The following is a 21,310-nucleotide window of genomic DNA, read 5'->3' on the forward strand; positions in this document are numbered from 1 at the left end:
ACGTTTCTTACTTTAGAAACACCATACATCATTTTTTGGTTCATACAAAAGACAGTGACTACCACACAAATATTTGTGGGACATAGAGCAAGAGTACGAATAGAAGTCTATGCATGTTGACTTATTTTAAAGATATAAACCAAATTAATAAACTATAAAATAAAATGTGCTCCAGTCTCCTACCTTGTCAAATCTATCTTCGTAAAAACCTCAAAGGTCAAGTTCTGTGCTGGAACAAGGCAGAGCAGGGCAAGCCTGTTTCTTGCCCCCTTGCCTGTAACATAACCACACTGAATCTTCCAGAATCAAGTCATCACATCAAAGAGCTTTGACAGCATTCATGTGAACATCTCAGCCCAGTACACATGCCATCCCAGTGCAAACGTTAGCGCAGGAGCCTGTGACATGGGTAAATTCAATCTATATTGTTTTTCAACAGATGCCAATAAGGCCAGCCCTCAGTCTTAGAGTTCATGTAACAGCAAATGAGTCCAGCCTTTGGGTGACTGACCTGGAAAAGAGACCCTTGTAGAACCTAAAAACAAGCTCAGGAAGGTTTGGGAAGGAAATAACGGGTCCCAAGTATCTTGAAGACATTCTGTAAATGGATATATAGGTACCAGATGGGTATATCTCTGCCTCCCGTGGAATTCTTACCCTGAGGGGAGGAACTTGGCCAGAGGAGGAACAGAACTTGGCTTTGAAAAACACAAAAAAACTGTTGGAATTGATAAATGATTTCAGCACAGTACCAGGATACAAAATCAACACACAAAAATCAGTAGCATTTCTTTTCTCCAATAGTGAACATGCAGAAGGAGAAATCAAGAAAGCCTGCCCATTTACAATAGCCACCCAAAAAATAAAATACTTAGGAATTGAGTTAACCAAGGAGGTGAAAAATCTCTATAATGAGAACTACAAACCACTGCTGAGAGAAATTAGAGAGGATACAAGAAGATGGAAAGATATTCCATGCTCTTGGATTGGAATAATCAACATAGTGAAAATGTCCATACTACCCAAAGCGATATACAAATTCAACGCAATCCCCATCAAAATTCCAAAGACATTTTTCTCAGAAATGGAAAAAACTATTCAGACATTTATATGGAACAATAAAAGACCACGAATAGCCAAAGCAATGCTCAGCAAAAAAAATAAAGCTGGAGGCATAACACTACCTGACTTTAAGCTATACTACAAAGCTATAATAACCAAAACAGTATGGTACTGGCATAAAAACAGACACACTGACCAATGGAATAGAATAGAGAATCCAGAAATCAACCCACACACTTACTGCCATCTGATCTTTGACAAAGGCACCAAGCCTATTCAGTGGGGAAGGGACTGCCTCTTCAGCAAGTGGTGCTGGGATAACTGGATATCGATATGCAGGAGAATGAAACTAGATCCATACCTCTCACCGTATACTAAAATCAACTCAAAATTGATTAAGGATTTAAATATACACCCTGAGACAATAAAACTTCTTAAAGAAAACATAGGAGAAACACTTCAGGAAATAGGACTGGGCACAGACTTCATGAATACGACCCCAAAAGCACGGGCAACCAAAGGAAAAATAAACAAATGGGATTATATCAAACTAAAAAGCTTCTGCACAGCAAAAGAAACAATTAAAAGAGTTAAAAGACAACCAACAGAGTGGGAGAAAATATTTGCAAAATATACATCTGACAAAGGATTAATATCCAGAATATATAAGGAACTCAAACAACTTTACAAGAAGAAAACAAGCAACCCAATTAAAAAATGGGCAAAAGAGCTAAGTAGCCATTTCTCTAAGGAAGATATCCAAATGGCCAACAGACATATGAAAAAATGCTCAACATCACTCAGCATCCGGGAAATGCAAATCAAAACCACATTGAGATACCATCTAACCCCAGTTAGGATGGCTAAAATCCAAAAGACTATGAACGATAAATGCTGGCGAGGCTGCGGAGAAAAAGGAACTCTCATACATTGTTGGTGGGACTGCAAAATGGTGCAGCCTCTATGGAAAATGGTATGGAGGTTCCTCAAACAATTGCAGATACATCTACCATACGACCCAGCCATCCCACTGTTGGGAATATACCCAGAGGAATGGAAATCATCAAGTCGAAGGTATACCTGTTCCCCAATGTTCATCGCAGCACTCTTTACAATAGCCAAGAGTTGGAACCAGCCCAAATGCCCATCATCAGATGAGTGGATACGGAAAATGTGGTACATCTACACAATGGAATACTACTCAGCTATAAAAACGAATGAAATACGGCCATTTGCAACAACATGGATGGACCTTGAGAGAATTATATTAAGTGAAACAAGTCAGGCACAGAAAGAGAAATACCACATGTTCTCACTTATTGGAGGGAGCTAAAAATTAATATATAAATTCACACACACACACACACACACACACACACACACACACACACACAAACCGGGGGGTGGGGAAGAAGATATAACAACCACAATTATTTGAAGTTGATATGACAAGCAAACAGAAAGGACATTGTTGGGGGGAGGGGGGAGGGAGAAGGGAGGGAGGTTTTGGTGATGGGGAGCAATAATCAGCTACAATGTATATCGACAAAATAAAATTAAAAAAAAAAAAAAAAAAAAGAAAAACACAGGGATTATAAGTTTTTCTTTAGTGGTAGCACTCAACCAATACATGTTTTTATATACTAGGATCACAGTTCAATTATTTGCCACAAATGATTACACTTAAAATTTTTTAATTTTATTTTTTATTTGATAAATATTTTTAAAACTATAGATTTTCTTAAGTTCTACACAGCATTTATTATAATTTACATGTCATCATGGACATGTTTCATTTTTTAATATTCATATAAAGTGTAAGCATAAATCAGAATAGGCACACTGACCTGTAGTCTAGAGAATTAGAAATTTAAAACAATGTTCTTCAGTTATGTGAAAAATCAAATCTATTTTTTGCTCTTTAGATTACTCACACCAACACACATTTTTATCTAATTAACTGTAGGAATTAAACTGATCACTTTCTATTTAAAATACAATTTTATTTCTTTAATAGAAAATTTCCTTTTTGGGAACATAACAATGAATTCAACTGTGAAAACATTTTTATATGGACATCAAGAATATTTAAAATAACTAAATATAAATATATATCTAATATATTTCTAGTTATCGCTGGGTCTACAAAAGCAGTGTGCTTTTTGGTTAACAGTTCGTAGTAATTAGCATTTAGTCATTAACTTTGGACAAAACTTTTTTTTTTTTTTCCTGATTTCTGGATAAACACTCATTATTTCTGATATAATGGGTAAGGAAAACTCCAAATGAGTACTTTGGAGAAAAAGTTAAAGAAGTCAGGTAACAAATAGGCTTTTACTGTTTTTTTTTAGCTATTTATGAACAATAAAGTAAGGTTGAAAAAAGGAAATATCTGCCTTTAACTAAAAAGCTCTCAGAAGCAAGATATCACTGTGTTGTCCAGGGAACCACTCTCAAAAAAGTCACAAGATTGATGTTCTTAGTAACTGAAAATGCACATAGTTGCTGGGAAACATTTCCATTATATGCATGTGCAACACAGTGGCAATTTTCCAAATGGCAGATCTAAGCACTGCATATTTCTTGTTCTGTCTGGAAATCAAAATAGTTCAAGAAAATATTATTGATATTATCAATCATTTGATCAGGTTACTTTGTGGTTTACAGTAGGCAATTATGATGTTTATTGCCTACTCATGCAATAATTTTAATTGAGAAATATTTGTTTACTTTCATAAGAGTCAGCTACTTCTAAAAGCAAATCAATAATTTTATGCTAGTTCTATGGAAAATTCAAACACATGTGTACTGGAAATTCATAGGACAGCCCTTAAACTAGCCCAGAGGAATGAGTGAGAATTTCTTAAGCATACAACACCTAAACTACCAAATAAAGAAGGAGTAGAGGTTTGAACCTGGGAAATTTTTTTAAACAAATTTTACATCTTAGAAACAATACTGGAGTAACATATATATGAGGTGGAAAAGGAGGCAAGATGAAAAGATGAAAATCATTAAAACCAGTTCTATTCCAATTAGACATGCAAAAAAAGCTGCTCAGATAGTGGGATTTTAATTTTGATAAAGCTCAGTTTTGGAATATAAATCACAGCAGGATTTTTACCTTCACTTACACTACAGAGAGTGAAAATTAAATCTTGTAATTGGACGACACACTGTGGGAGTTTATGTTGGATTACAAAATTGAACATAGTAGCAGGAAATCAAAGAGATGAGGGTTGAAGTTAAACTGTGGTTTTGAAAATCAGAAAATGAAAGAATTTCTACCTTCTCCAACGAGAATATAATTAAGAAAAGCAAATCAGACCTACAAATTTATACATTTTCATCTTAAGAAGCCAGACTTACATTTTTGAACAGTTAGAGCTTAGAGCTTGTATTAATGATAATTTGCATTAAAAAGGACACTTTTTCACAGAGGAAAATAACCGAACACTAACACTACAATAAAGGACAAAAGTGACCATATTTGGTGGCTCGGCTTTGGCCTATGTTTAATGGAAGATAATCCTAAAAAACGTATTTGAGAAATGGCCAAGGAAAGAACTACAACATATTTACTATAATAAGTGATGCAGAAGGATGAATTTCTACATCTCCTGAGACTTGGGGAATTGCTTGTTCCCAAAGATGAAACCAATAGGTTACCAGATTATGTAATAGTAGGTCTATTGATGCTGATATTTTTCTAACTAACAATTATGGAAAGAGATCAATGGACACTGTCCTTTAATTACAGTCTCAAGCCTCGGCTTCCTTTCGAGATAGGAGGCACTCAGTTTCCCTGGGCTTGGGTTACAGAACTCACCTCTAGGTTACAAGCCATTCCCCAACCTTTCAGGCCCCTCCTCTAAGCCCTCAGCTAGAGCAAAGTTACTGTTGCTAGTTCAATCTATTTTCAGGACCAACAGGAGGAAATTGCCAACTCATGGAGCTTGCTATGCAAATCCAGTGGCTGGGCATGCTCATTAGAGAAGAGTTGTATAACCCTGGTAGCTGAATGACCTTCTACTAGGGGTGCTAAAAAGCAGAGAATGTTCTTGAATATGTCTGGTGCATGTGATGGGATTTGACCAATGAGCATGCTCCAAAAAGAAGACAAACTAAGCATGTGCAAGATTATGTAACATGACTGGGAACAAACCCCTTAATAGAATATTCATTAAATAGTGAAACTATAAAAGCTGAATCCCAGCAGAAGGTGGGTTGTTGCTTACTCTCTCAGGGGCCACTCATTCTGCTTGCCGAGTGTGTCTTTCTCTCTTTTTGTATCAAACTTACTTTCAAAAACCAGCTGCTCACTCTCTTGAGCCAGCCTGCACTCTGTATTAAACTTTAAGTGTATATTTCTTACTTTTGTACTAAACTTGGTGTGGGCCCTGCTTAGCCTCTGGAGCAAGGCTGAACTTTCTCTGTGGAATCTGTATCACTTATTCATTACATTAAACCTGTTCTCACTTTCTACTGTGAATTTGCTCTTGAATTCTTTCCTGTGGTGGAGTCAAGAGCCTGGTAAGAAGTTGGGGTGGGTTGAGGCTGACTGTCAGGCCCTCACACCCTTCTCCCAGCATCACTTTCATCTTTTTCTTTCTCTTTACTATTTTAATTATCTTTTCCTTTGCATACTTTCTCCACATTTGCCCCGGTTTTATCTCCTTCCCTCATGCCTTGTGTGTGTGATGCAATTTTATTTTCCATTCCAGCTCATCTACTAAGTCATGATCAGACAAGGGTCAGTCCATGTAGCTGTAGTTTTCTCATTACTCTTCCCTTTTTTATTTGGATATTAGGTATCAATACTTGGATTTATGAAACATTTAATTGAACAAAATCAGTTGTTTATGTTGCAGGGAAGTCGGATCAATAGATCATGTGCCAAAAAACTTACAGCATCTACTTTGAGAGAAATAACTTTTATATTGATTTGTCTTGTACTATTTTATTATGTGAGACATTCAGTTTTCTTTAAACATAGAAAAAAAAATATTAGATTACTGTGGCTTTAGTTCCTCAGTAACACCTGTTCTCTGGTGTGAAACATTTGTGCCACAAATCTTTAAGAAGAATATTATGCTAATACTGACCTTTTCTTTCCTTGAGAAATGCCTATTAAAAATTCACAACCTGCTGTGTTCTTTGTAAATTCACAAGCAGATAAAGGACATGGCAAGATACATGACAACTAATGAAAATAGAACAACTGGTACTGCACTGCACATTTAAATGTCCTTTTCATATTATTTAACTTTTTTATTCATATATGCTTAATTATAACTTATTTGGTTATATTGAGTAGTTTTAATATATAAAACTAAACAATCTATTGAATTTAAAGAAATATTTTAAGCACAAATTATTTAATACATGTCTGGTAATTTGAAATGTAGCAGGTTTCTGATAATTGTATAACATTTCTTGTAAGGTACTCATCTTAAGACATTTGTATAAAATGTTTATGAGCTAAAAGGGGTCTTATGGCCTATCTCACTTAAGACCGTCTTTTTTTAATTTTTAAGAAGAGGAAACAGAGATCCAATCAATTATTGATCACACAGAAGTTAAATTAAGATCACACTTTAGGATACAGATTATGTTGCTAGAAACTTGTTTAAGTCTGTTCAGGCCGCTATAACAAAGTAGCATAAACTGAGGAGCTTATAAACAACAGAAATTTATTTCTTACTCTTCTGGAGGCTGGAAAGTCCAAGATCAAGGGACAAGCAAATTCAGTGTCTGGTGAGGACCCATTACTCACAGAATTCACCTTATCACCGAGTCTTTACATGATGGAAGGAGCAAGGGGTGTTTCTTGTGCCTTTTTTATAAGGGCACCAATCCCATCCATGACAGTGCCACTCCCATGGCCTTATCATCTCCCAAAGGCCCTACCTGTTAATATCACCACCATGGGGGTTAGGATTTCAACATATTAATTTGTGGGAGATACAAACATTCAGGTCCTAGCAGATCTTTACCTCTTAATACCAGTTCTTTTTTGTTTTCTAGTTTCTCACATTAAATGGGAAAATATTACAAGAAACAATCAAAGCATCTATCTACAAAGTATAGGAAGTTTAAATGACTTGTTACCAGAAGGATAACAGATAAAAGATGTTGCCTTATCTTTTTACCCTTGGCTAGAACAAAAATAAAGAACAATTTTTATTTCTTTTTTTTGTCTTTTTGTGACCGGCCACACCACGCTCAGCCAGTGAGCGCACTGGCCATCCTTATATAGGATCCAAACCCATGGCGGGAGCACTGCTGCGCTCCCAGCGCCGCACTCTCGTGAGTGCGCCACGGGGCCGGCCCTAAAGAACAAGTTTAATGAAAGTGAAAATCCTTATTTGTCATGATGCCAGTAAAGGATTACTAGTTCAGAAGAATTTATATTGCTTATACAGTGTACTTCAAAAAATTCATGAAAAAATAAAAGATAATGCAAATCTTCCCATGAACTTTTTGAAGTATCCTCATATTGTGAGATTATTTCTCATTTAGAATATTGATACCATTTAGATATTAGTAATTGTTTGTATTTGGTTTCATTTCATTTCCCAAACTGGGAAAAGACAGGGAGAAAAATTAGTATTATATCTGTAGAATTATACCAGAATTGTATTTGTAATGGTTAGACTACTTCTTTGAGAGGTAAATTTTGATGAATGAATCACAAGGACTATAACATTCACAATCTGAGTTTAACAATTTCTGCTTTTTTTCACATTTATTAACCTAAAAATATCAGAAATTGTTGAATAGAATTTCCAGTGTACAGTGATAATTTTATGCTTTTCTTTCAAACAGCTGAGATACTTTGTTAAAAAAAAAAAAAATCCAGAATGTGGCAAATCTGCTATGCTATTCTGGTCACATCAACATTAGCATCCTGTTCTAATTACTCCAATAAGTAACATAATATCAAATGGAAAATAAAGCATTAAATCAAATAAATTTGCATCCAATAAAAAATACTGGTAAAGATGGCCCAGCATCAGAAAGCAGCTAAAAGCATGTAAAAGCCAGCAAACACAATCTGGTCAGAAATAAATAAGTAGTTACTCATTTTGTTGGGGCTGGGAAAATAAAAAAGAGAAGGGTGGCAAACCATAAATGGGAGTATGTCAAGTTTCCAGAATAACATAGGGAAAATCGTCCTTCAAGTGTAGTTTGCTTTCTTCAGGGCACTACTTCAAAATTAATGATATAAGAAAATATAGTCCAATTTTATAAATCCCAATGAAACAATTCTTCCTTCTAAAATAGAAATGGGGAGGATAAATAAAGCTTATCAGTGGAATGGATTTTATAAACAATTATAATAATTTAAATACCCCATATAGATGATTTAGATAAGTACTTCTCTGAACAATTTCTTTCTGGGGCCAGAGGCAAGTATGGAGGATTTAAAGACCCTGATGTCTTCGTAGATTAGTGCCTGGCAAAACAAATGAAGTGGTTTGTTTTCCATATTTGGCACATTGCCTAGTGATGTCTCCCAAGAAGAAAAACCCCAGTGGGGTCTGGATTAAATAATTAGGGATTCTTCTTCCCCTTTGGTCTTCTAAGATTGCAGCCTATTGAAGGTTGGCCTTGTGCGTATGGCCCATCCTGGCCGGAATGTCTAATCTTGATGGTCCTAGAACCTTAGGGGCTCTCTTTGAAGTAATTGTGAATTACTTAAGACCCTACAACATGTCAGACTTCTTAGCAAAGAGTGCTTTAAAATACTAGATGGCATTTTGCTAGAAATGCTGCTAATTCACATCTTGAAGTGTCTCAACTAGGGTATACTTGTATTTCTTTGCTAGCATGGCAAATGTACCAAGATTGCAGCAAAGGCAATGATTTAAGTTCTTTATAGACATATTTTTACAGGCATTATATGCTTCGAAGACCAGAAATTTTAAAAAATATATTTTACAGGCATTAACTGCTTCAAAGACCAGCCATTTCAGTACATGACTTAAAGAACCTTACAAGACCTTAAGTGGTATGTAAAATACACAATAGACATAGCCTTTCTGATACAATAGCTTATGCTTTGTAGAGAAAGTTACTGGAAAAATATTTTAGAGAAGGTTCATATTCTTTTAGAAGTCTGGAATCTTTTTATACTTTTGAAAATTACTGAATTATGAAAAGTATCTCCTTATGGTCTGAAAAAGACATCAAACAATTTTACACTTTATTTCTCCCCACAACTTAGAGAAATCTCCTTAAGCAGTTTGGATTTAGAATATAGGGATATAAGTACATACATGTCTAAGAAGTTGTTAAGTAAATGCGAAGTATTTAAAAACCAAGAAATTTATTCTTGGTTTATAAGGTGAGAAAAGATTATAGAAGAATTAGTAAAGAAAGATCACTTCTTTTTAAAGGGCTATACAAGCAGCTGAGAATCTTACTTTCCTCCAAGAAAGGTACAGTAACAGGAGGTATCAAAGGAAGGTGAGTATTAAGGATAAATGTTCATGAAGGAGTTCATTTAAATAAATATTTCTTGAACTGAACTGAACTAAACTAAATTTAAGAAGTGATGAAAATTCTAATTGTGGTATTTTAAGACTTTAAATGTCTGGGAGACTTTGCTACAGAGGTGGTGTTTGAAGCTCTTGGGTCTCTAAGGCTTCTAGAAATGCTCTCATCTTGAAAGCTGTAGAGTGACAGGTACAAGACTGGATGCCCAAAGGAGAAGTACCAGGCAGCTGCCTGCAGTCTTGAGGGGCTATAAGCAAGGAGGAGAAAGAGGAAAAGGGGTTTGAATCTTTACCTTTATTGGACTTTTTGAGACACTAACTGAAATGAGAAAATAAAAAAAGGCTATGGATGCTATCCTAGAAAAATAACTATGTATAAGTGGGTGTGGGTGTGTGTGAGTATAAAATACAAAATCAATGTTACATGCAGTATCAGGGAGTACAAAGATCCTCTGAAATATAACCATAAATCACTAAATTAAAAATTCATTTTGACTTAATTTTCTGTGCTTTCCACAGTAAAAAGAAATTGAGAAATCAAAGTGGGTATTTTCATCAGGAAAGGGGATTGCTCATTTGCCTGAAAGACAATCATAAATGAGGATACCTATTCCCCCAAAATATCAGGAAAAACCATGCCTGTATAACTTGTCTATTTCCCTTCAACTTTTATTTATCCACCCTGCAAATTCTTACTCATCTGTAAAGATCCTATTTATGCCTTATCTCCTAATAAAATATTTTTTTTGAACTTCATTAAAAGGCTGAATTGACTTCTCTTTCCTTTTCGAACCAATTATAAATTTCATATGTGTGTGTATATGTATACATGTATATATAATATAATATCATATATAATTACATGTACATTTTGTGTGTATTTATATAGATATACATACTTTTGTAACACCTGTAACAACTTTGAACTATTATTTTTGAAGTCTTTCTTGAACTACAAATATATTTATTTTGAGGATAAAAACCAAGCTTTCCATTCTTTTGGACTCCTAACATTTCACGGTACGTGATATGTAATTATTTACTTGCAGAAGAAAATGGAACAGAGTCAAATGCTACTCAAATGTTAAAAAAAAAAAAAAAAGAATGAGAAAAAAATTAAGATCAGGAATAATGGGTTCATTTTGAGCTGTTTCTTTGGAAAGCCTAAATATTTTGAATGGAAGGTAAGAGACTTAGATATCTGTAATGAAATCTTAGTCAGTGATTATTCTATATTAAGATATAAATGCACATAAAGAAAATCTTATTCTTCATATTGATAAAGATTGGGGTCCTAGGTTAGATGAAAATTCCAGTTAACATGAAACTAGATCAGTGGAATATGTTATGTACATGGATTACTAGGAAGCTGAAATAAGTATGTTTTTGGACAAAAACTAAGGAAATTTATCCCCATAGGCATTCAGTAAAAGAAATACTAAACTGAAGTTTTCAGGCAGAAGTAAGATGAACCCAAGTGAAATTGTCAAAGGGAAGAACACCAGAACTGCAACTATTGGTAAATATAAATGATTATTTAATGTACAAAACACTAACAGTAATGTCTTTGAATACAGAAATAAGGTACATGAAAATAATATTACAGAAATCAGGAAAAGGAGCAAATGTTTAAAGTATTTTAAAGTTCAACCAGTTTGTGAAAATACATAGAACTGTACAGTTTTGGTAGGCACATTTTTCTGTGTGATTATTATTCTTTGATACAAAGCTCACACAGTTTATCATTTATGTCTTTCCACCTCCCATCTGACCCCACACTCTCCACCTACCATCACCTCCAGGCTTACACGTCTGGCTACAATTCTCAAAGAAAGTGGATACCACCATAATGGAATTTAAGAAAACCATGTAGAGTAATGAAACAGACAACAGGAAAGTGCCAGGATTCCATAAATGTCAATATCTCGCCAAATTTATTTCACATCTTTTCTACATTAAGAAATAAAATTAATATAAACTGGAATTCATACAAGTAAAGCCTTCTCTGCCCTTTTACTCCTTTTCTTACACTCTTATATCTACCATCATCCTGAGGTTGATGAGCATCTTTTTTCTTCCAGCCTTTATATTCTTACAATTTAGGTAATAGTGCTTGTTCTAAACATCAAAGATAAATTATATGAACTTTGTGTCATTTTCACTCTCCCCACAAATCAGCTCTTCCCAGTTTCCTAAATGGCATGATTAATCAAGCCAGTCATTCCAGATAAAAACCTAGGAGTCATTGATTTTTTCCAACTGTACCCATTTATAACATAAGCAAAATCCTTTCAAACTTCAGGATATATCTCCAGTTGCTTCTCACAGCCTCACGGTTGCCATTCCAACACAAATCACCCTAATCTGTCACCCAAGCTCGCATCTAGTCTCTCTGTTTCTACAACTCCATCCTTCACTGGTTACTTGCCAGCCAGAGTGATCATTTTAAAATGCAAATTGTTGCAGGTCACTACTCTGCTCAAACCCTCTAATGGTTTCCCATCACACTCAGAACACCATTCAATCCCTTAGCCTCACTGACAGCATCTGTAATGACAGAGTTCCTGCCTGTCACATTGACCTCATCTCTTCCTGTTCTCCCCTGAACTACCTAAACCGATCCTGGCCTTTCTATTTCTTGAACATGCCAAGTTCATTTCCACCTGAGGCTTTTGCCCTTGCTAGTCCTTTGAATGAGACTCACTCCCTCATTTAATTTTTATAAGCTATTCGGTTTTCCTCTCGTGCATTCATTTCTTTTTTCCCTCTTTTCCTCTTGCTGTTTGTCATATTCTTTTCAATCAATTTGCAAGAAATTCTTTACATATTCTAAAGGTTATCACTGTGTGGTTATATCATTACAACTGCCTTCATCAAGTCTGGCATTTTTCTTTTAATATTGATAATTGTTTCTTTTATCCCAGAGAAACATTTAATTTTAATATAGTCGACCTTATCAGTCATTCCTTCTATGCTTATTCCTCTTCATATCTTCCTAAATATTTTCCTAACCCAATGTCATACATATGGTGTCTCCTCTTTTCTAATATTTTTGAAGCTTTTCTTTTGACATTTACCTCACTTTTTCCATCTGAATGTGTGTGTGTGTTGGGGGGGGCAGGGGTGTGAGCAACAGATCTATTTTTTTCTTGTAAGGATTTACAACAGATATTCATTGTCATTGATTTTAAATTCCAATTTTGTCATTTAAACATGTTCCATATAACCACAGGTCTGCTTTAGTGCCTTCTATTTGGATACATTCGTCTATTGGCACCATTATTGCATTAATAACACGCTCAGATTTTGAAGCTTTACAACAATTATTGATATCTGTTCAAATAAATACCCAAGTAAATACCCTTCCTTATCCACCTTCTACAGAAATTGCCTTGTGCTTCTCAGTCTTTACCACATGTATTTTTAGATCAGCATGTTACCATCTATCAAAAAACAAAGCAAAATAGGCAAAACCAAAAAAATCCTTTAAAAAAGTTTGATTGGGATTGCAATGAATTTGCAGATTAAATTGGGGAGAATATCATCTTGAGCATATGAACTCTTCCTATTCTCAAATACTGTATGTATTTCCACTATTCAGAACATTTCCATGCCCTTTACTGAAATTTCACATTTTTGTTTTGATATATAGTTCATTTTTACTATCTGAATTTGTGAGAATCTTTGTTAGGTCTCTAGAGACTTTGTGGTACTGTGAGTGGAATATGTTAATATTCTCTTTTTATTAGTATAGTCACTTCTAGCAGGCAAAACTATTATATGTTCTAGTAATTTGAAGGAAATTCATTATATACTCATATAAACATCAATATTCTTAATTATAATCAATACAATACATGTTTTTCATTAAATACACTTTTTCACAATTTTCTTGTTAATTTTTTCTATAATCTAATACAAATACTTTACTATATTTTAGTAATTATTTTGTCTACTATCACATTGCTAATCTTTCTTTATTTGTTAGTATTTTACTGGTGTAGCATCTTCCATTCATTGATTTAAAACTTTCTTTGTTAATGTAATTCAGGTTGATTCAAATACATAGAGTTGATTTGGGTTCTGTTCCTTTATCCCCACAGTAATTCATTTCCTTTTCGAACACAGTATCTTTGTCACCACTTTTACTTCCTCCTTTCCTCTGCGTCACTAATTGTCCAAATTCTTAGGTTTCTGTGCTCTCTATTTTACATTTTTAATTCAACTGTAAATTCTTCCATAACTGCCTAAATTTTCTCTCCAGCTGTTAAGGATAAATGGGTTTTATCTTTCACCTCAGAGCCTTTTGACGTGTTCCAGAAGGGGCTCTTTGAGATTCAAACTTTGTTTACAACTGTCATCCTGTGATATTTTTTCACCAGCATCCTTTGCTTCTCCAATCTCCAGTATGTTTCCTTCTCCTCCCCTCCCCTCCCCCCTCTTCTCCCTCTCTCCCTCCCCTCCCCCTCCCCCCTCCCCTCTCCTCCCCCGCACCCCACCTCCTCCTTTTTCTGTTTATTCTTTGACATCTAAATACTGGATGTACACATACTCTCTTGTTGGTCAAAGAAGTCAAGGCAGAGTATTATATTTCTTGAGAATATTCAATGCACTACTTCATTATTGTCTTCATCTTATTACTGTGAAGAAATATGTAGTCACGCTTATCCCTGATCTTTGTATAAGACCCACAGATTTATGTCTCTCTGGAAGCATGCAGAATTTTTTGTTTGTGTGGATTTTTGAAAAGTTATGATATTGTTCCTTGGTATATTTCTATCAGGACTGCAGGATGCTCCCCAGGCCCGTTCAGTCTGCAATCTCATGCAATTCTGTTCTGGGACATTCTAATGAATATTTCATTGGTATTCCCTCTCCTTGATTTTTCTTGTTCACTGCTTTTGGAAATTCTATTTATTTAGATATTGGTCCTCATGGCTTTTCCCTTTAATTTCATTGTTCCTTAGTGCCTATTTTCCACCTCTTTGTCTTCCTGCTTTACTTTCTAGGTTATGTTTCTAATGTTACTCCCCAAACTATCTATTGAGGTTTTTATTGCTTGCATCATATCCTTATTTCCAAAGACAATTTTTTTCTTTTATGTGAATTCCTTTTTAAAATTATTTTTACATATGCAGCAGATAGTGTTTTCCATTTGTTGCTGTAACAATATCTCCCACCCTACATCCGCACTTAATAATCTGCCACTTTCTAATGAAGAGGAAGGATTCAATACCCTTCATATTGAATCCACATCAAGAGAAGGAATCCAATTCCTCTCACCTCGAATCTCTTATACTGGATAGACTGTAGCTAAGGTGATGCTGCATGATTTTTGAGGCTGGGTCAGAAAAGGTGAAGAAGCTTCTGGCTTGGGAGCTGGAACACTGGCACTACCACCCTGAGTGACCATGTAAGCAGCCCAGTTGTTCTGAGCCCAATAGACTGTGAGGAATTCCAGCTGGGCCATACAAAGACCATATGGAAAAGCCAAGAGACCACATAAAGACAGAGAGCAAGAGTGAGAGCAAGCAACAGTGTGAGTGTGTATGTGTGTGTATGTGTGTGTGAAGGAGAGAGAGAAAAGGAGATCCAGCCAGCTCTCAGGAACTGCAGTTCTCCACCCACCATCTGACTGCAACTTCGTGAGAAAGAAACTCTAAGCTAGAAACATCCAGTCAAGTTCTTTCCAATATCCTGAACCACAGAAATCATGACAGATAATAAAATTATTGCTGTTGTGCTAAATCATTAAATTCTGTAGAGCCAGAGTAATTTATTATTTTATGAGTGGAATATGCATTAACTAGTATTGCATAGGAAATCAGTCATTTGAGGTTTTCTTTCCTCTGCATATTCTCTAACTCCTCCAAATTGCTTTTTCTCCTTATTTGTTTTGTTTTCTGTGTTTTTAGTAATGGCTTTCCTCAAGTATCTTGGTTGATAACTTAAAACTTAAGTAGACAAAAACAATTATGTTCCAAATATTTTTTTTTCTGACAAGGTTTTAGAAACTATGCCATTCTCTTCCAATATCCAATATTGCTGTTGAAAAGCTTAGTCAAAATCTGATTTTCATTTAATTATAGTAAAAAAAAGCGATTATTCTGTGAATATTTAAGTGTAAAAATATTGTCCTTGTGGTTTTAAAATCTCATAATAATTCTAGAAATTAAGTTTTTATTTTATGTGGCAATGTTTCATAAAGTTCTTTCAGTCTGAATATTGATGTCTTTCATCAGCTTTGGAAAAACATTATGTTAATTAATATTTAATTATCTCTGCATCTTTTGATCTTTATGGTCTTTTCTTTCTGTCTGTCTCACTCTCTCTCCATACATTTTCTATTAGAGGTTTATTAGACCTCAATTCACTCTTGTTTTTTCCAGAACCGCCCCCCCCCTTTGAATTTTTCTTTAATTATTTATTATCTGACCTAGAATTTTTGCTCTTTTCACATGGTTCTTTTTACAAGAATGGCTGACATGCTCTTGGAAGATATGATTTAATTCTTCCAAATCTCTGTACTCTTTTCTGCCTTATTTCTTGGTTCCCCAGAGAGTGATGCCTTATTTATAAAATGAATCATCTTTTTTGTGTGTTACTGGATCTTCTAAAGTGTCAGTGACATTTTATTATTCTTTTGCATTTTTGTAAAAGGTTTATTAGAGACTTACATAACTTTTCTCCTTCATTACAAGTCTGACCATTAAATGAACACAAGGACTCTTAGCTGTCTGAATAGGATTGTCAAGCAGCCAAGCAGTTCCTAAACAGTAACCTGATCGCCCCTCTAGGTTGGTTTGCTGCACTTCCATAGATTTGGCTGCTAAAGACACAATGAGCCCACATAGATTTAGACAGATCATTGGTCTATCAGCAGCATAGGCAGCATAAGCTTCAAGTTTGTATAGGTTGCCCTTGTCCCCCAAATCCCATCGGAGTGATGTGGCATCACAGACCCACTGAGAATATAGTGAGTTTGTGTCACAGCTGAGAGCCACTGAGCCCAGGAAACCACCAAGGGAACTTCTAGTATCACCTATGTTTCCCTGGAATGTAAGCAAATATTCACTGGGAGAAAAAGGTTTTAGCTTCTATCCTCAAATATTGCTAGGGAGTGAGCTATTTTATGTTTTAATTATTCCAGAATGTAAATTAATTTAAGCGAATTGGCTGTTAATACCTAGAAGTAAAGGAATGTGAGAGATTTATGAAAAATTGTCTTCTAGAAGGGTTAGCATATGGCTATGCGGGTCGGCAAACTTCAATATAAACTGTGCAAATGGGAAAATGGGAGACGTGAAGAAAATGAGCTCCCATCCCCACTATCCTGCACACATGTTAGACTTGACAGTAGATAGTCAGTCATATCCGATTTGGAAGCCATAAGCACTTCTAGGAAGATATCTTATTGGGTGTTCTGCTAATGTTATTTATAGAGTTGGGAGTTGCAGAGGTAGAACAGGGAAACCAATCAATACAGCTGATTATCGAGGAGGAGTAAACTAAATACAAAAAATGAGTTCAAATTAAAGGTGCAAATATCCACTTCCATCTCAGCTTTGTTCTGCACTCCTCTCATGAGTGTGCACTTCTGTCTGGTGATTGGTGTAGCTAGAATGGCAACCCAATGCACTTTTTTTTTTTTTTTTTTTTGTCTTTTTCGTGACCGGCACTCAGCCAGTGAGTACACCGGCCATTCCTATATAGGATCCGAACCCGCGGCGGGAGTGTTGCCGCGCTCCCAGCACCGCACTCTCCCAAGTGCGCCACAGGCTCGGCCCAACCCAATGCACTTTTAATTTCCATTGCATTCTTTATAATTTTGCCTATTTGATGTATCATTGTTTTGTTTCTAGTGATTTTAATCCATGCTTATCATTTTAGTTCCTTCTTTATTAGGTGGAAAGGGAAATAAACAAGAATGATTAGAGTACCATTTTGAAGGAAACCTACCTTTTTAAAAAATTAGTGCAATAGCACTGAGTCAAATTGAATTGCAATCTCTAATTGCACTACAAATAATTGTGGCTTGATTTACACTACCAAATGAAATATAACTGGAAAGGCTGTGTTAATTTTTATATTTTGCTGTATAATCTCCAAATTTCAAGGATATTTTAAATCTATAAGATGCAGTTATTTTATATAATTAGCTCAACAGGCCTTTTTAATAAGATTTAATTGAAATAATAGTTACAGTCTTAGGTCTATCCTTACTAAAAAATATCTTAAAGGCCCTTCTACTAATAATAATTAAACAAAATTTTTGATTGTACTCACCATTAAATGGTAATTGCTTGAGTGATTTTTTTAAAAGTAATGACTAAAAAAGTATAAGTAATAGAATGAAAATATTAATAAAATTTAATAAAATATTTAATATTAATTTATTAAAAAACAGACCATCCATTTTTTATGCTTGCCATTTTATAATAGAGAAAATTAATGGAGTGTAATTTATTCTTCATAATACTGTGATAATTATTAAATGTTCACCTGATTTCTAGAGTTGTTCACAAAAAATTTTTTTATGTATACTTCCACTTATTTGAAATGATTTTAAATCAAGTGGATAAATTTTAATCTGAATTTTTTTCTTTGTGTATTTTTTCTTTAAAAAGGTATAGCAAGAAAATATATTTTAAGGTATTCTTCTTTTCAAGTGTGTCTAGATCAGCTCATTTTATCTGCCTAAATCTATGAACAATGTTAGAGTATATGCGTGATGGTGTGGGGTGGGGACAGGTGGTGGTGGATGGTTTTCTGAGGTAGTTCTATATGTATTCTACAATTTAAAAAAATATAAAAATGGAATTATTAACATCCATTCCTTTTTTATTTTGTATTAATTTCCTATGCTTCAATTTAGATGCTTTCTATTTATCACTGATAACCTCCAGACAATTTTTAAGTTGAAGTTTTCTGCTTTTTTTGCATTACTTATAATTTGCTTTTGTTGCCAACTAAAAAAGGTGTGATTTTTTCTTCTACTATTTCAATACTCTTAATTTAAAAACTCATTTTTTTCTCATTATGTCATTTTCAATATTTATCCATTTTTTAAAAAATAAAACAAAGTAAATTGCTGGCTGAGAAAATGGGCTCACTGTACTTGCATATAATTTCATGCTTAATTTCATTTGTGATCCCCCAGATCTCTTCACATAAAAATAAAGACAACCATTAAAATTCCATAGCTTAATTTCATTTTTCAACTAAGTTGTTTGCTTGCATCCCTTAGTCATTACTCTAGGGAAAAGGAAATGAGATGAATTCACAACGCTTACTTCCAATCATTTAAAAAAAAAAAAAAGAAAAAAAGTAAAAAGGGGGAAAAAAAAAAAAAGGCCTGAGGTTAAAAATAAGTATCTCTGTCTAGAAAGAGAACAAATAACTACTTCAGCTTCTTCAGCAACTGAGGATGTTCCAATAAAACCATCCCTGCTGAATTTAACAATTACTTAAAAATTGGTATAGTCACTAATCAAAATAAAGTGAATGGAATGGACTGAATATGCAGCAAATGATGCACATCCATTCTCTCAAGCAAGAACTGAACTTAATTGTTTTTAACCCCTTTGAGAAATCATTATAGTAATTTTATATTTTGCTTAAAACTTTGAACCACCCCCAGAATTCTAGTTTTAAAATGAGAAGCAAAGTATAAAAATAAAATACTTTTGTATTTATTACAGTTTTGTATATTAAGCAAAATAAGCATAGAAAAAAGAAAAACTAATTTTTTTAAAACTGAGAGTAATTAAATAAGTACATTGGAAACCAAAGATGATTTCCCCACAGTGAAAATAAATTTTTTAAAAAAATTAAAATTGAAAATCAATTGGATTTTCAGTAATGCTGAGAATTATGTTTTAGTGCAAACTTTCTGTAACTGAGGCAGTTTATGCAATGTTAGTACAGTTTAAGAATATTTGGTCATACGGCAATTATGTCTTTGTTTAATAGGTCATTATTATAAGCTATGACTAAAATTCTAAATTTTCCAGAACATTCACAATTTGAAGTATTCTCCCAAACTATAATTTGGGTTTAGCAAGCAATGACATTATGGCAAAGGAATTAAAGATATTGAGTAAAGTATCTATTGGGATGGAAATTTTTAAAATCATCATTAGTCTGGGGGATTATTTTAGATAACTGTATCTTATTTTAGGTGACCATACTATATGTGGAAGGCTCTATTCAATTAACAAATGGTGGAAGTGTATACTTGAAGAGATAATAAAATTCATGACCAGTCTCAGAGTAAGTTTTTGAAACAGAAAGAGGAAAAAGTCGGAGTCCGGAAATGGAAATGTTGGCATAAAAATCATAAGAGAAAAATAAACACAGAGAAAAAAAAATTGTAAGAAGAGCTATCCAGATTATTACAATTTATATCTCTTTGGTTCAGTCAACACTTACAAAGCATGAACACTATGTTAGAATCAGGATGTTGTATCATGAAGTTTTAGTTTTCACTTTGACCTGCCAATACAAAATTTAACACATATTAGTTATCAGCATCTGAATCTTTAAATACATTAGATCAGTTAGGCTGATCTCATTCAGCATCCTTCTTTTATTTTTAACTTTTTTAGTGATTTTTAAAATCTTCTCCATTAAAAGCAAACAATTTGCTTGGGGTGATGTGATGGGGGAGAAGGTTCTACCTAGTTCAACTTATTTGTTTTAATTGGTATCTTTACTAGGATAATTCTTCTCATAAAAAGAGAGTACACACAAATAAATAAGCTGTTAGGAAACGGGTATCAGAGGAATTATTTTTCCTTTGTTTAGCAGAAATAAACAGGTAAAGAAAATAGGCTGTTAAGATTTTACTCTTCAGGCAAATCAGCCCACAACCCTGTTTTAGACAAGTTGTATAACACAACCAGTTTTAATAACGAATAGGCATCTGTTGAAATTTACTATTTGGTTCTGACATTGTTTAGCTATAAATCTGTGTAAACAAACGTACGTTTGGGCATATAAGAGAAACATTAATAATGAATTATTATTATTTTTTTAGCAACTAAGTGCATAGCTGCAATATGTTTAAATTGACCTTAGGTCTATGTCCAATCAACACTTCCTCCAGACATTTCACTATTGGACTGAGTCACAGAGCAGTACTCTATCTTGGAAGTGACTTTATTGGAACAGGAAACTCAAAAGGTTTCTGGTCAACTGGAAACATATCATGGGCAGGAAATGAAAACACAATCTGTTCTCATACATTGAAATTATGGTTAAAATATCCCCAACGATGGGTGCCTCTTTGCATGTGTGGCAACAATAGTTGATGAGCTTTAAAGAAAAAGACTGGTTGCAAAATGATGCTTTGAAAGCAAAGCCCAAATTTCATCAGAAAGAAATGTTATAGTCTAGTTCAAAATTACTATCCGAAAATAAGAAATGAACATTTTCATTTGAAATCATTGAACTGATTAAAATAACACACACACACACACACAAAAGTAGGAAAATCAGTTTATATTATAGGCCAGATTGCAGTCACTGAATCGCTTTTGGCCAGAGAACAAATTAAATCTGTGGTCCTACTTTCTGTGTTGTAAAGTGTAACAATATTATTTTGCTACTTTCATATCACTGCTCTTAAATGATTTTCCAGTTTTCATTATTTTATTTGCAAATTTGTGAACATCTATTTATGTCTTGCCTTTAACTTAACATTTGGGTGCTTTTTCTTTAGTAATTCATGATGCCAGCTGCTCAAC

General features: G+C 34.2%; 1 protein-coding gene across 2 annotated transcripts in view; it reads right to left on the bottom strand.

Annotated features, from left to right (window-relative positions):
- The window catches only part of LOC134369529 (cadherin-10), a 140,427-nt gene that overhangs the window by 69,263 nt on the left and 49,854 nt on the right, over nt 1-21,310 (bottom strand). The gene's annotated exons all lie outside the window — the stretch shown is intronic.

This window comes from Cynocephalus volans, chromosome 2 (assembly GCF_027409185.1).
Source record: "Cynocephalus volans isolate mCynVol1 chromosome 2, mCynVol1.pri, whole genome shotgun sequence".
In the NCBI taxonomy this organism is placed as follows: Eukaryota; Metazoa; Chordata; class Mammalia; order Dermoptera; family Cynocephalidae; genus Cynocephalus; species Cynocephalus volans.